Source organism: Macrosteles quadrilineatus, unplaced genomic scaffold (assembly GCF_028750875.1).
Source record: "Macrosteles quadrilineatus isolate MER2022 unplaced genomic scaffold, UCM_ALF_1.0 Scaffold_7__1_contigs__length_78375512, whole genome shotgun sequence".
NCBI lineage: Eukaryota > Metazoa > Arthropoda > Insecta > Hemiptera > Cicadellidae > Macrosteles > Macrosteles quadrilineatus.
In genome coordinates this window covers 42,216,932-42,232,678 of record NW_026542600.1, presented here as the reverse complement: position 1 = coordinate 42,232,678, position 15,747 = coordinate 42,216,932, and the positions used below count along the sequence as shown (strand labels likewise).

Below are 15,747 nucleotides of genomic sequence, written 5' to 3'. Positions count from 1 at the left end.
AATTTAATCATGAATTATTAAATTTTATGACGATGTACACAATAACGGGCAATGATTGTATGATGCAGATTCATCAGCTAAAAGGAGGTTGGGTTGAGCAATTAAGGCTTATCGATCAACAAGACCCTTTCTGTGTCTCCCTACAGCAATCCGTTATCGTTGTTATCATCGGATGAATTTTTTATCACCGCGGTCGATACGAACGCGGAATATATGACTATTGTAACGGAGGCCAAGAAACGCGGCGTTATTGGAGATGAAATAGTTACGACGGATCTGTAGGCGAGTTGTCCATATATGGTCTAGTCGACCAGCGGTGCAGGGACAGGTTGGATGCTGTGTGGGCTTCTTATTCCTCCGCAGTTTAAGTCGAGGCATAATTTTACTCCGAGTCAATCGGCCGAAACACTCGTTAAATGCACAAACTCGGTTGTTGACTGAATGCAACTCTGTTTTTCCTTTGGCACACTATCAGACATCAACAGAGTTCCGATATTTTTAGTGACGTCAGGTCCGTGGGGGGAGGGGACTGTGAGTGAGCAGTGAAGTCATGGTGGGAGGTAGAAGAATCTTGGGTGTGTGTGAATTGTGATGTTCTAGTGTGAATTTTGTTAGTTTGACAGATCGTCGACTGTTTTCATTGCATTTTGTGGTATGTTATTGTTTTTAAATGTACATTTAACCTTGTACTCGACTTCTTAGGTTTCAGTGCTTTGCTGAAATTGAGTTTACATCGTTTAAAAACACATCTGGGGTTTTTAGTCTAATGTTCTCATTACCGAACTGACACAGCCATATTTGTATGAAATCATCGATTTCGGGGAAGATTTGCTGAGTAGTGAGTCTTAGTTTACAGTTTTTGCTTCGTATTAAACGTTTTGTCGATTTCTGATTAAATTGTTACACTCTCCAAGCTAAATACTGAGCTCGAGGTAGGCCTAGGCTTGAGAGGTTCTGTTTTTTGTCGTTTTAATATAGGGATAGGGATCTGTATTTATGTGCAATTCGTGCCCAAGATTTAGGATCAAGAGATAAAATACAACATTATTTATATAATAGGGGTATACCATTATAAATACAATAGAAAATGCTCAGTATTTAAGGTCTAACAGTTTCGAGTTTTAAGTCAAGTTCACATAACCTCTCCTGTCATTATTGATTTTGCTCCATACACTCCCCTTTATTACTTAGGTAATTACCAACTTAACATGGTAACTTAGGAATTGTTTTTTTATAAGAGTAAATGTTGCAGCTTTGGGTTGATAAAATCCTTTAATGACTAATTAAGAAAAAATTCAAATTATTGAATTTGTGTTTTACAGTGATAAACTAACTTAATTTATTGTGTAGTCTCAAATCACTTTGACAGACAAGAGATTAACTTATTTTACCCTGATTTGTCTAGTGATTTCTTTAGGTACTCCCACCCTCTAAGGGTGGATGATATAGTTTCAGCGATGATGTCGCCTTCTTCAGATCCTTGACATGAGAAATCAGCTTCTCTCATATTGAGGTCATCAAAACACGGGTCACCGGAATTTTAGCCCCCTGGAATTTTACCCCCTGTGCAAAGCTGACGTCACTCTGACGTAGTAACCTGAGCGCTCAAAAGTTTGTTCGCGGGCGGAATTTTACCTCCGCGGATTTGGAAGTCTAATGAAAATAGACAGAGCGTGATTAATTAGATTAGCAATAAAAACCAGAATTTTACCCCCTGTCCATATAACTAGCGTTTAGACAACTAAAGATGTACGGGCCGGATTTTTACCCCCGGATTTTTACACCCGGAATTTTACCCCCGGATTTTTACCCCCTGGCCGGATATAACTTAGAAGTTATTAAGAATGATTGATTTTCCTTTTTTTGTTTTTATTTAATTGTAAACATTTTATTTTTAAGTAGCCTATCTTTATTTATTTATTTTGTAATCTCTTCCGAGTAAACAGAATTTGCTGTTTAATTTTGATGTTCGGGATTTGCGTTTGGGGTCATCTGTTGGTTAATAAGTATGTAAAATAAACTGAGTAGCTGGGGTTAAATGATAATTGGGTGAACATTTCTTTGTAAAGAAACAATAAGGCATATTTTGTTGTTGTTACAATACAAACAAAAAACATTGTTTACCATGGTTGTATAATAAATTGTTTAAGAAAAATCTTTGAATCAATTACCATTCTGATGTTTGTTTATACGTCATATTAACCAACAGTTAGCTTCAAATATCGAATCCAGATACTAGAATCTCAAAATTAAAATTAAAAACCTGTTTGATTAGTTGATGTTACAAATAAATTAAGATAGGCTACTTAATAATAAAATGTTTAAGGCTACTAATAAATTAAAACTGAATGGAAGACAATTAACCATTTTCACTCATTTATAAATCTGGCCAGGGGGTAAAATTCCGGGAGTAAAAATCCGGGGGGTAAAATTCCAGGGGTAAAAATCCGGGCCGTACATTTTAAGCTAACCTCATGAAGGGGGTAAGAGTCCGGGGTAAAATTCTGGCCCGTACACTCAAGGTTTTTATAATTTGATGTGTTCTGATTAAATTCACAACTGTGAAAATATACGTTTAAATCCGTGTTTAATCCATCGAACTGATGTCGCAAAACTCAAAAGTTCGCGGCTGGAATTTTACCCCCTGGTTTGTGACGTCACGTTTGTCCAAGGGTTAAAATTCCAGGGGGGATAAAAATCCGCTACCCCGTGCAGATATAGTAATTAGAATAATTAATTTTCTGATTTCAGTTTTGATTGAATAGTAAACATTTTATTAGTAAGTACAGTACTGTAGTCTATCTTAACCCTCCAAGTGTCCATAGTTTAGGCCTTAATGTCCACCTATTTTTGGCGCATTTGCAAGGTTTTATTAAAACGGATCTGAGAAGCTTAAAACAATGTTAATTCTAATGTTCTATATACCATTTTGTTTGGAAAATCATGGGCTTCAATATTATATATAAAACATAAGGAACATTTTTTCAAAAAAAAAAATTTTAGGTAAAAAAAATATAATTTCGAAAATTTTCAAAAAAAAAAATAAGTTCGCGCTCAATGAAATTGTATAAATTATAGGCCTATAAATATTTGAAAATAGCCACTTTGTTCTAAATTTTATGAGGATTACAAATATATAATAATATAAGGAAGTAGATTTGCAAATAAATAAGTTATGGGCAAAAAACTGATTTCAGTACATAGCGTTTAGCTAAGAATGCATAGCCTAACCATAGCTAGGAATCTGGCTGATAATTTACATCAATATCACTACCTACTTCTTCAGGATCATCAACCAGCACTTCAAAACCACTTAAATCTTCTTATAATGCACCACGTATATCACTACTTTTGATTTTTAACACTAAAACAATGATAAACGTAATAAAACACATCAGTCATCGGTCCGGGGGAAACCTAGCTGTTTACAAATACACGCACGTCAGCTGTCTGCTACAATATTTTCGGAACTAAAATGAATAGCGCTTAGAGACAGACCTCTGGAGAAAGCTTAGAATATTACGGAAAGAACGATACCTAACTCGATCCAGTTCAATCCGATTCAGTCAGTCATAGAGCCTTCGCCGTAAACGATGTCTGCGTGTCGAAAAATCGACAAGTAACACTACACAAAGTGTGCTGCTTGTCGAATTTTCGTCAAGTAACACTGGGAGGGTTAATTTATTTGTAATCTCAACTAAGTAAACAGGTTTCGCTGTTTAATTTTGATATTCGAGTTTTGGGATTTGACTTTTGGGGCTAACTGTTAGTTAATAATACCTATAACTAAACAAACTGATTAGCCCATTTGAATGATAATTGGGTGAACATTTCTTAAACGATTTATTAAACCACTGTAGAAAAACAATATAATTCAAAGAAAATTAATTAGGCTATTCTCACTAATTTCTATATAATATGGCCTGGGGGTAAAATTCTGGGTGTAAAAATCCGGCCTTTACGTTTTTAGCTGACTTCATGAAGGAGGTAAAATTCCAAGTTCAGAACTGTGAAAATATACGTTTAATTCCACCTTTAATATATTTAACTGAAGTTGTGCAACTCAAAAGTTCGCGGCCAACATTTTACCCCCTGGTTTGTGACGTCAGATTTGCTCAGGGGATAAAATTCCGCTACCCCCGAAAACACTTAAAACAGTGATTAACTATAACATATTTGTGGGTTTTCAAATTAATTAAAACCGCATAATAAATCAAAACATAAAAAACAATGTTAAAAATCTTGAGGTTACGGTATGTTACAAGAAATGTCAACGATGCAGATCATGCCAAGTAGGATGGTTAAAAAACTTTCTGATTATGACTAAATTTATAGTTGTTATGTGTTAGCTGAGACCACCAGTTTTCTACTGCCTTATCCCCCTACTTGGGGGATCAAAAGAAACAATTGATACCTACTACTCTAGTGTTGTGAAAAATAATTTTAATAGCCTAGTTTAAAACTCGATGACCAAATTACTCTTAACCTATTGATTTTTTTCATTTCAGGATATACTGACTTCATACTAGAAAAGATTCATGTTATTTTAGGTAAGTTGCTGTTTATATTTATGAACAATTTAGGCATATTCTTAAATAAAATCATGTGAATGTTTCATGCCTATTATGACAGAAATCAACCGATCTTTCTCACTACACTTTTCACTGGGGTTTTGATATTAAAAAAGGTGTTCTGTTGCTCGTACATTTTTTAAGTTGTCATTATTCTGTATTATGTCATCCATAAACTTAATGGGCTAAAAAGACCTATATAGCATAGGTCCAAAATCAAACTGATGTAGCGGTTATTCTTTAGGCCCTATATATATATATACAAAAAAAAAAACCATAGAAATGAAAGACTATTTTAAGCACACAATTTGAATTTTCATAGGTGGCATTTTCTTTTAGAATATTCGTTAGGTGAGCATCTCAACTTCATTAGGTACCTACCTTAGAGTAGGCCTACCTCTCAATTTTTATTTCAACAATCAACATAAATGCTATTGAACATATGGACTCAGATTTAAGGGAGCATCATTTAAGAGGAGGGCTTCAGACCAGCAGCGGAGTTGGCCTATACCAGTGCTTGGCTAGGAATGATCGAGTACTCAGGATATGACGATAACGAAGGCGATAGAGTAAAGCTAGAGTTACACCTGTCCGATTCGGTCTGTTTGAATTTGTGAGGTGTGGCTACACATGTTTGATTCGTTCTGGTCCGGCCAAAAGAGGTGGCTACAAATATACGAGATTCAAAAAAACGCCCACGTTCTACGCTTTACGTGACATCGGTAATAGCTGAACGCTCATAGAACCCCCCGATCCTCACCCGAATTTCGGAAGTGTGCGGCTACACTTGTCCAGTTATGCTTGCATCTGCCAAAATGCGGGGGAATGCTTCCTGGGGGATTTTTCCACACCGGACAGAACCGGACCAGAGCAGACAAGTGTAGCCGCACTCATTTACGTAAATAGGAAGCATTGTTCCGCATTTTGAAGGACAGGACCAGATCGGGCAAGTGTAACTACTGCTTAAGGATTTAGGTCAAAGGTGATTTTAATGCGTAAATAGGGATTGAATTTGATCTAAATTCAGAACATAGTGTCAAAGCGTATCTACAATTAATTGTGGGGTTAAGGAGATCAATACTCAAGAGATGTATCATTTCTGAACTTGTTCCAACGAATGATTAATATGGTCAACAGTCTATAGACCTTCTCAGATTGTAGATTTGTTGTGTATTATAGATGGTTTTATTGCCTGTCCTTTGTAAAAAAAAGCTAATTGTTTTCAAATCATTCAACACCACAGCAAAAAATATTCAATCGTAGCCTACATGACAAATACAAACAAATAGATCTGTACTTCTCAGCATTGGATGGATTTAACATGGGTCCGGATTAACCTTCTTTGACTCCCTCGGACAAACTCAATGCGGTTTTTCTGTGTTCGTTAAAGGCATACAATGTAATGTATAAATAGAGATGTTTCAGTAGGTACCGGTATGCAATAGCTTTTGAATTTTCTTCAGGAATTTAAATAATTTAGGAATTTTTCCATGACATAAATCTATTGTAAAAAGAACGTCAGAAAAATCGCAGGATCATCGCCTCCAGATAACTACTCCCAAAGCAGGTTTTAATACCATATTGATGTCAGGAGCCCTGTGGGTGGTTTTCCAGTCGCGGACAATCAAGCTATATTCCAGGAGAATTGATTCGTTCAATTCGAAAGGATCGTCCAAGTGAACAAGTGTTCCAGATCATATTGACCAAAGAGACCTGTTTATTTCCACTATTTCGTTTACATTATTGTCCGTTCCTAGACCAACCGACCAGACGGATAGAACTAATGATTCAGGAACCGGCTGATCTGTTAGCTGTAGATAAACAATAGGGGCATTTCTTACCAAATAGGCTAGCAATAGAAAGGGACCAATCCGTGCGTGCGGTGTTGTGTGTTTATTCCTTTGGGTGGCTGAAACAATATAATACAGAGACATGTATGGTTTAAACAAATTTCTCCAACGGGGAAAATCTAACCGTAGGTGGCATGGTAAGACCATTTACCTGGGGACTGATCCATTTTTTTTTCAATGTCCCCACAGCCAAGAACAGTATTTTTTCAAATATATGTGTGTGTGTGTGTGTCCGTTATTATTTCCTTAATTTGTAAGGTTAAATCCCAATAGAGCAGAAGAAAAATAAACTACATTTACAGAAACGGTCTGGTTCACAGTAACTTAACTGCAACATACAGGGTGGTTACAAAGTACCCTCACCCTTATATTTTTATAAATAATTTCTATTTTAAAGAATTTTTAACTAAGGGATTAATTGTAAAGGTTCATTCTTAATTCACATTCTCTAACTTTTGTAGTAGGCCTACCTAATTTAAAATTTGAGGGTTACCTTTTTTGTGCTAAGATGTAGTCAACATAAGCGTTTTAATGGGAAACTAGTCATGCAACATGTCAAACAACACACCCTTTACTCCCTGAAAAGGAGTTTTGATGCAATCAAAACTCAAAAGGTTTATACCGAATATTTGGTCTGTGTATCCCTGGATAGCTTTCAATTAGCCTACTAGATGTAAGAAATATTGTATGGAATTTTCACTGAAATTATTAAGTGAGAAAGAACAATGCAAGGTTATTTAAAAAGTAAGTAAGATCTTGACAGTGAAAAACTGGTTGTAACTGCTTTCCCTCCATAAAAATGGGAAAACCACATTTTACCCCATAAAACCCTGTTCCCAACGTCCAACCACGCAGGTATACAAACTCCAATAATGGGTTACCAAATGTCATATAAACCAGACATGTTTACTCATTTACTTTGAAGCAAACTGGAGTCCTCATTGGTCCAGCTGTCAAAATTACCTTCAAAACAAGATGGCGCATTCATATATATTTTTCATATTGTCATCTGGTGAGCTTACCCCAAATACTAGTAAAATATATTTGTGCGACCTTATTTGAGCCTATTGAGCACTAAGGTATAGTCTGATATTATTTAAGGATATCATTGAACAGGTAAACGTTAGAGTAGAATAGTGGGAAAGAAGAAAAATGGCTATGGTTTGAGTCAATACCTATAACAACATCATAGACGGTAATTGAAAAATGGTTCGACTTTAGTTCCACAAAACATGCTGAGTTAGGGCGCAAGGAAAAGTTGGTTAACCCCGATGAGATTCGCTTGGTTTTGTAGTTAAAGGTCCATTTCATAAAATCTCCGACCTAATTCTTCAAATCTCTTCTGTCGCAATAAATGTCCATTTTTAACAGTAAACAGTAAAAATATAAAATAAATTAATCATTTCGTAATTTTTCTGGGAAATATTTACCACACCTAAATCGATTCAAGTGCAATTGAGTAGATAAAAGTTAAAACATCCACATATGGATGTTTCTTCTTACCATTGTGCTCACTTAATCAAATATTTATAGTGTTTGCCATCAACAATTGACTATTCTTAAATCTTAAGTGTGGATATCAAACTTTCTCCTTAGGCCCTACTTTTATTTAGTATTAGTTTTAATCCTTGCTATGCAATTTAAAAAAACTCAATTTATATGAACATTTTTACTTGTTTATATTCCTCTAGTGCAAACTCATATTTCAGTTGGATCGATTGTTTACATTGGTGTGCTGCCAATGATGCTGTGGAGCCTATTCATAGATCTCGGTGTTGTGTCAACTTCTTAATTACTCTACAATTTGGTCTGGACATTAAATTAAGATGTAATCAAATATTATTCACTTCAGATGTAAGATCATGAATCAATTTCTTATTTTTAAATAGGATTATTGGTTCATTTATATTCATTTAAGTAATCACAAAAATACTAATAATGTTAAATACATTTGATTTTTAATCAAATTGGATGTTGAAAAATATAATTAAATCAAACAGTTTTTTTTATTTGTGGTACTTCCACTTTAAAAAGGAAAACACGAATAACAGCAATTAGGCCGAATACAACTTCCCTACTTTTATTCTATATTGAACTATTTTTTCTTTTAGTATAATTCTATTAGATATTTGGTTAACACACTTTTAATTTAGTCCTAGAAATTAATTCCTGAAAAATCAACTACGTACATACTATCAGTGAATAACATAAACATAATTTAACTTCTAAAATCCACCCTTATAGGACAACTTTTCATTTTAAATTAAATAATTTATTACTATTATTTTATGGTTTTGTTTACACTAATTTTCGTATTTCAATAAATTATATTATTGAATGGACATGAAAGTACCTAGCCCATTCATTTTCTAATTAAGACCATCACATCTTTTAAAGGAATTATTTACAACAAAAAATAATCTCTTAGACAGTTTGTTTTTGTCCAATTGACGTGGACCAACCAATAAAAGGTTTTTGTTCACAAAGATTAAAATTTAATAACAACAATACTAGAAATATGTTTACCTCCTAAACTCGTGAATGATAAAATTCAAAGGGGAAATCCGAAATGATATTGCAAATGAAGGTTTTTGGAAACATTTTTGTACACTCAATAGTCAATACCATAAATTAAGAATATATTTAATAATATATTCTTAAATATTATTTAAGAAAGGGTAGATTAACTTACTGACATTGCCACTTCTTCATCTTCTAAAATATTGTGTAACTTGATAAATATCAATATAAAATATCACTCAACTGAAATATATGTTGGCCTAAAATGGTATATTTCATCACTAGGGCCTAAAGTGACTCTTTTTGACCCGAGGTCGGAAAATGAGCGAGGGTTAAAAAGTCACTTTTTGCCCGTGTGGTGAACTATATTTTTCGGCATATTGCATCATTAATAAACAAAAACAAAGCTAAAAAACGAAATCATTTTTATGTAAAGATAACCTCTCAACACGATTTCCAGCTTGTTTTGAATTCTGCTAATGCAAATAAGCAGCTGTTTAGTAAGATTCAATTATTTCGTCTATTACGGTTGTGTTATTATACCATCGATATGTCGAACAATCGACAACAATAGGCCACAACCTTACCTAATAAATTAATTGATAAATAATTTCGATCGATGCTATTTCCACAATAAAAATTTACAACTGTTTACAACAGCTGATTTTTACTCCCTAGAGAGTAAAAATGCTACTTTAGACCAGCAACGCATGCAATAAAAACGGTTGTTTTTGCTGCAGTATGACGAAAAATTAATTTGGACTACGTGAAATATAACTAAATAGGTAACTTTAATGATATAATATGCAAAAATTAAACAGTTATTGTACATTATTTCAAGCTTGTATACTTTTTTACCATATAAAATGGATACAATTTGGTTTTCATAGATACGTGTATGATTTTATAATTTCATGTTTAATAACATGAGCTTTTAAACTAACTTATCACCAGGTGGGCCTAGGCCTATCAATCCTAAACTATTTTTTATGAACGTATTTTTGTAGTAATTGAATTAATCCCATAGGCCTACAGTTTACATTACTCGTCTCTCTCTTGTAATGCCAAACTTGTAATTAAATTAAAAATAAACAACCATCAAAGTTACGTTACTTCCATTGGATACTTTTGATGGAAAACTGCTTACAATTTCTTTTACTATAAATTATTCCACATACATAAAATCCAAAATATCCCACAGTGTCGTTAGAAATTATTTTGAGTAGGAAACATTTTGGAACTCCTTAATTATTATGTCTAGTAAATTATTTAAACATTTCTAGTAGGTAGATGATTTAAAAACATCACATTTGTGGTAACAGTCCCTTTAAGCAATGTTTTATAAATGTGCAGGGAAAACTGCTTACAATCTTTACAATGTTGTATATTATCCCTCAAACTGAACCACTGCAGTAGTCTTAGCTCCAGAGTTAGTCCTTGTTGGGTGACATCACTTCCAACTCCATCTATTTTTATCTCGGCTCCACCATCAGGGCCACACTTCGCCTACAAATCACATCGATTTCGGCCCTTATTTTTATTTTACTCCTCGCTAGACTATAAAGACTCAGTTTTTTAAGTTTGAGGTTGTTATAATTATTGTAAATTTATTTATACTCCGTGGAAGGCAGAATAGTCATGAAAATGCAGTATTTTACTCAGAAAAAAGGCAATCAGAGATCTTTATAGGTAATTATTTACGAGAAGAGACCATGAAAAGCTATAATGATTTTATGTCACTAGAAACTATTTTTTCCTGATATAGTGGGGCAAAAATTAAAATGAAAAACTTGAATGCATTTTTAATCGTCATTTTGGGAGTGCTTAGCTCGCCTTTTTAATTGTGAAAAAGTCTGGATTTATCATAAATTTATAACTAGGCTAGTTCCATTATAACATAAATGTTATCTTCTCAGCCCAATCTAATCCAAACGGACAGATAGTTCAGCACGCCGACGAAACAACTCTTTTCTCCAGTGAAAATTCAAGTTCAACTTTAGAAATTAAAAATTTTGTTGATTTAAATTCGTGCATTTAAAATGTTGAGGAAATGAATTTGAAAACGAATCCAACAAAATCCCACTGAATTAATTTCCGTCTCCGCTCAAGAAGCTCTGACGTTTCTCCTACGGTCAGGATCGGAGAATAAACTATTGGCGTGATGAGCATGAGCTTCACTAGGTTTCTCAGTATACTCCTTGACGAGGGGTTGACTTGGAACAATCATGTTGACAGTGTATGTTCAAAGGGGAACTAGCTGGTCCAGTGGTTAGAGCGCGGGAGTTCGTTCCCCGAGGTCCCGGGTTCAAATCCCGCCAAATCACCAATGGATTTTATCTTAAGTGATAATGCCGCAACTCCTACTAGGTCTAGTCTGAAGTAATGTGAAAAACAATTCCGAGCATACGCAGTTTTATAGTTTAATTCGATTAAGAAAAACAAGAGTATTTGGAGGCTAGCGGCTATCTTGGGTGATTTCAAATAGCTGCTGAAGATGTAATTATCATCCAAAAATAGTTTTTTAAACAACAAAGTGATCTTAATGTAAATATCTACTACACTGTGAGATTAGAAATGTTGTTTGTTATTTTGAATGTATTTCCAAGGGAGTCCATGGAAGCCAACGGCCATCTTGGATTTGCCCGCCATAAGAGTACTGTTAATTATGTTATTTTCAAACAGCCGCTGAAGAGTTATTTACCACCTCAATTTATTTTTTTAAAGTAACAAAGTGATTGTAATTAAAAAAAACTAGTATACTGAGTGATTAGAGATTTGCTTTGTAGTTTTTTAATTGTTTTATGAGTTAGAACGTCTAGGCTCCAAGGACTCTTCCGGACGAAATATTTTCTTAGACGAATTGTACAGTTAAAAAACTCCAACAAACACACTTGCAATAAAAAGAAGAAACGCAGATTTTACATTAGGGCCTATCATTTTTGACAATTTAATCGATACAATATGTAAAAAAACCATTTAAACATATATTGTATATAATCGACTGCTCGCGTTTTGGGTTATAATACTAACAATATTAACAACTTCAATACAAAAAATGTATGTCACGCTAAGAATTTTATTTAAAAAGTTTAACTATAAATTTCTCAACAGAATCAGCCTTTTTTTTAGTGAATAAACTTTATAATCCTTCTAAAATATACCAGTCTCATCATACCATAATTTTCGATGGTTAAGAATACTTTAAATTCACATAGTCACCATTAACGAAAACGTTAAAAATACATACAATTAATTGTACAAACATCTTTAGTTAATTTGGCCAATCGCTATCCGTAGCACAACATACTACTAAGGCTGGTTTTATGCACCGCGACAGTCGCGAGTCGCGAGTCGCGCCACGTCTTGCGGCTGACAAAAATATCATGCGACAGCGACACTTTTTTGTCGCGCAAACTCACATCCGGTGGTGGGGGAATTAAAGAAATCAGTCTGTTCTCAATCCAATGTTGTGTGTTGTGTTTTGATGTAGAAGTGATTATTAAGTTGTTTAAATATAGACCCTGTAGTGTTGTACACGTTAATGACAAAACCCCAGTTATTTAAACAACACATACAATTTACAGTTGGAATTGGGTCAACCCTCTTAAAAATGTCATTACATAATATAATTATGTAATTTATATTACAAATAAAGAGTAAAGAACTCATTTATATACTAATTATTAACATTAATCAATATAAATATATGGAGAATATACCACGTGGAGTATGAAAAATACTACTGTCGCGCCGCGACTGTCGCGGTGCATAAACGTGCCCATTTGATCCAATAGAACTTGAACCGCGCGCGACACATTTTTTGAAGCTGCGATTCTAAAACCTGTCGCGGGTATTTAGAGTCGCTCCGCGGCAGTTTGTCGCTGTCGCGGTGCATAAATGCTCCCATTTAACTCAATAGAACTTGAGTCGCGCCGCGACACGCGACACGCGACTGTCGCGGTGCATAAAACCGGCCTAAAACCTCCTTGTAAATGGTTTTGTATTTTCTCTCACTAGATTCTGTAGTTCATACCAATTAAAACTATGACTCATAGATGGATAAGTTATCATTGCGAATCGACGATCGACAATTAATTGACATCAGTTGTCAATGGCTCTATATTATCGATATTTTGAATGGATTTTGATTAATTTGTTTACTATAGATAATTTGTTACTATTAAAATACTAAGTGCGAAATTGGTAAGCTACAATGTTTATTATTCCCCCCCGTACTTAGTATGGAGAGGGTATTGTTTTTTCAACAAAATTTTAGTATGAGATTTGGGTGGAAATATCCGTTTTGTGCCCCACTGTACCCAAAAAAGTGCTTTTCGAAGTGATGTAGTGTGGATTTGTATAGTGCTACAGACCACACCGGCGGTCAGATTTTCATGAAATTTGGTATGTGGATACTAATTTATAGTATCTCAAGGTGTTTTTAATTTTGATTTTTAATGGATAAAATCCATAAAATAACGGGAAATTGGATTTTCACAAAAACTACTCGAACAATTTAAATTAGGCCTACAGTTTAATAGGTTACACCTATAGTCGTTTTAACGCCGAACCAAATTATACAACCTGCATTGCTACAAAAACTATGGTTTGAAAGTTATTACAACTTTTGTGATTTCCCACAAACAATTTCATTGTTCCCACCCATGATAAAGTTTTTTGACAAGCTAATGGGAGAAGATATGTGTTGAATTACTGACAGGCCTACAGTTTATTTTTATTATAATCTGTACATTTTGAAGTCTTACTTAAAATACGTTCGCATACTTAAAATTCGTGGTCCAGGCTAGGTTTTGAATTTCCGAAAAAATGACATATATTTTAGCAGGTTTCATTTACACAACATATGATATGCTAATGGCTGTGACATTTGCATTATTCATTTTGAGGCCGACGGCTGAGGACTCTGGATTGTAAAAGTACTTTTTCTGAAGTTGTACGAAATTCTTTTTACTTTCGGTGAACGTTATTATTTCCTGATTGCTGTGTTTATTATTACATCTTACATTATTGTGTGTATTTATCATCTTACAGTAACATTGACGTGTGTGTATCTATCGCTTAATAATAGTTGTTTAAAATATATACATAAAACAGTTGCTCTTTACAACGGGTTGTGATCACAGTTAATCCTTTGAAACTATTACAGAAAAACTGTTATAGTTTCACCACTAATTATAGATAATGGCGCATTTGCTTTAGTCGATATATTTAGAGCTCACACAAAGGCACTTAGTTTATATAAAATATCAAAGCTTCTACACGAACAATTGTTGGGAAGAGTTATCGAAATATTTTAATTGACAGTAAAAAAAAAAAAAAAAACAACAACATTATGAAACTCAAGTTTTCATTGTTGTTCTTAAATTAAGAAATATTGCTGCTACCAGTACACTATCGCCGAACATTCGCCCGAATGTTTCGCCGAATGTTCGCGTCAGATTGCGACCGCGAATGTGATGCATTTTAAAATTGCATTTTTGCTTATGCCAGGCACTGTATGAAAATAAAACAAACATATAGGGTGTTTGGTAGTCAGTGTCAAAGGTTTTAAGGCATTATTATGCACGCAAATTGCGATAAAAATACTCAATTTGGAAAGCTATATCTCACTCCTGCTTTCGGCAAAAGCCTTTTTAGATTTTTCAAAATTTCACGACATTGCCTAATAAACTCTTCATTTTCTCAACTATTATCAAATATAATAATATTTTCTATGACTTTTTTAGAATCTGCATGAAATATTGTATTAGAACACGTATAGTTTGTTACAGCCAAATCCATATAACACCTTTTAAATTCGACTTGAATAACACATTTGGAAAAATCTATAAAAAGGGCGCCACAACTTGCTTAAGATAGTTTTATCATACAACATGTTAAAAACTGTCAAATAGTATATTATACATTTTTGTCAATAACTGCAATTAATTACAATAACGCATTTAGTGAAAGTAGTGAGTAAAAGCTAGCGGCATAGTTAAGTAAACCACAAGTATCTAATATTCTAGTACAGCTCAAACTAGTCTTAGTGCATTGAATGCCAGGTAAAAGTGTGGATTTACTAGTACCATTGACTTTATATCTACAATGTGTAGATATAAAGTCAATGCTAGTACTGTACTCAGTTTTGACTTTATCGGCTTACACATTGCCTTGCTGGTTCAGAGCTTGTAACAAGTTATTTTTTTTATTTTTTTGGGCAATTAGGTTTTTATTGATATTAATTATATTTGTTTTTGTATTTTTTGTCTTAATAAATGTTTAAAAAGGGGAAAAAAGTAAGGGGGGGACTTTTTCTATTTTTTTTTCATTTTTTTGGTATTATTGCCTTAGTAGATGATCACTTACCTCGTTCAAAATTACACTACGTCATTTTTATTGCCTACATATTTTAATATCCCAATAAAACGCCGGTTTTTGGAACTTTTAGCGAAATTTTGGGCTTATTCAAGGTTATTTTTTGGTTATTTTTTAGAACTGTAAAGCCCTGGGGGTTAAGTTTCACACCAAGGCCCGAGGTCCATGTAGTCGGACAAATGGAGGGCTACAAGAGTTTGCCAAACTATTTTAAGCATCTTAATGTTTAAAGAAAAATAAATGCCTTTTCTTATGATAAAATTTATCTGACTAGAGAGGGGAGAGGGTTTACGATCAGCTGTTTCTGATAGTTGAGTTTTTGCCAAGCACTGAGGAGGGAATCTTTTGTTGTAATCTTCTTGGAACTTTACTAAGTCAGGTTTTATGTAACGATCGGAAATTGCAATATTCTACTTACAAATACTTTG

At 33.9% G+C, this 15,747-nt stretch overlaps 1 protein-coding gene across 3 annotated transcripts in view; it reads left to right on the top strand.

Annotated features, from left to right (window-relative positions):
* The first annotated feature begins 325 nt into the window (after positions 1-325).
* LOC128998514 (talin-2) overlaps positions 326-15,747 on the top strand; it is a 131,338-nt gene continuing 115,916 nt past the window's right edge. The window contains exons 1-2 of one of the 3 annotated variants that reach the window (XM_054424685.1): positions 326-652; positions 4,509-4,550. The gene's annotated coding sequence lies outside the window, so the exon portion shown is untranslated. The remainder of the gene's footprint in view (positions 653-4,508; positions 4,551-15,747) is intronic. The other 2 variants (XM_054424683.1, XM_054424684.1) reach the window with 2 other exon arrangements.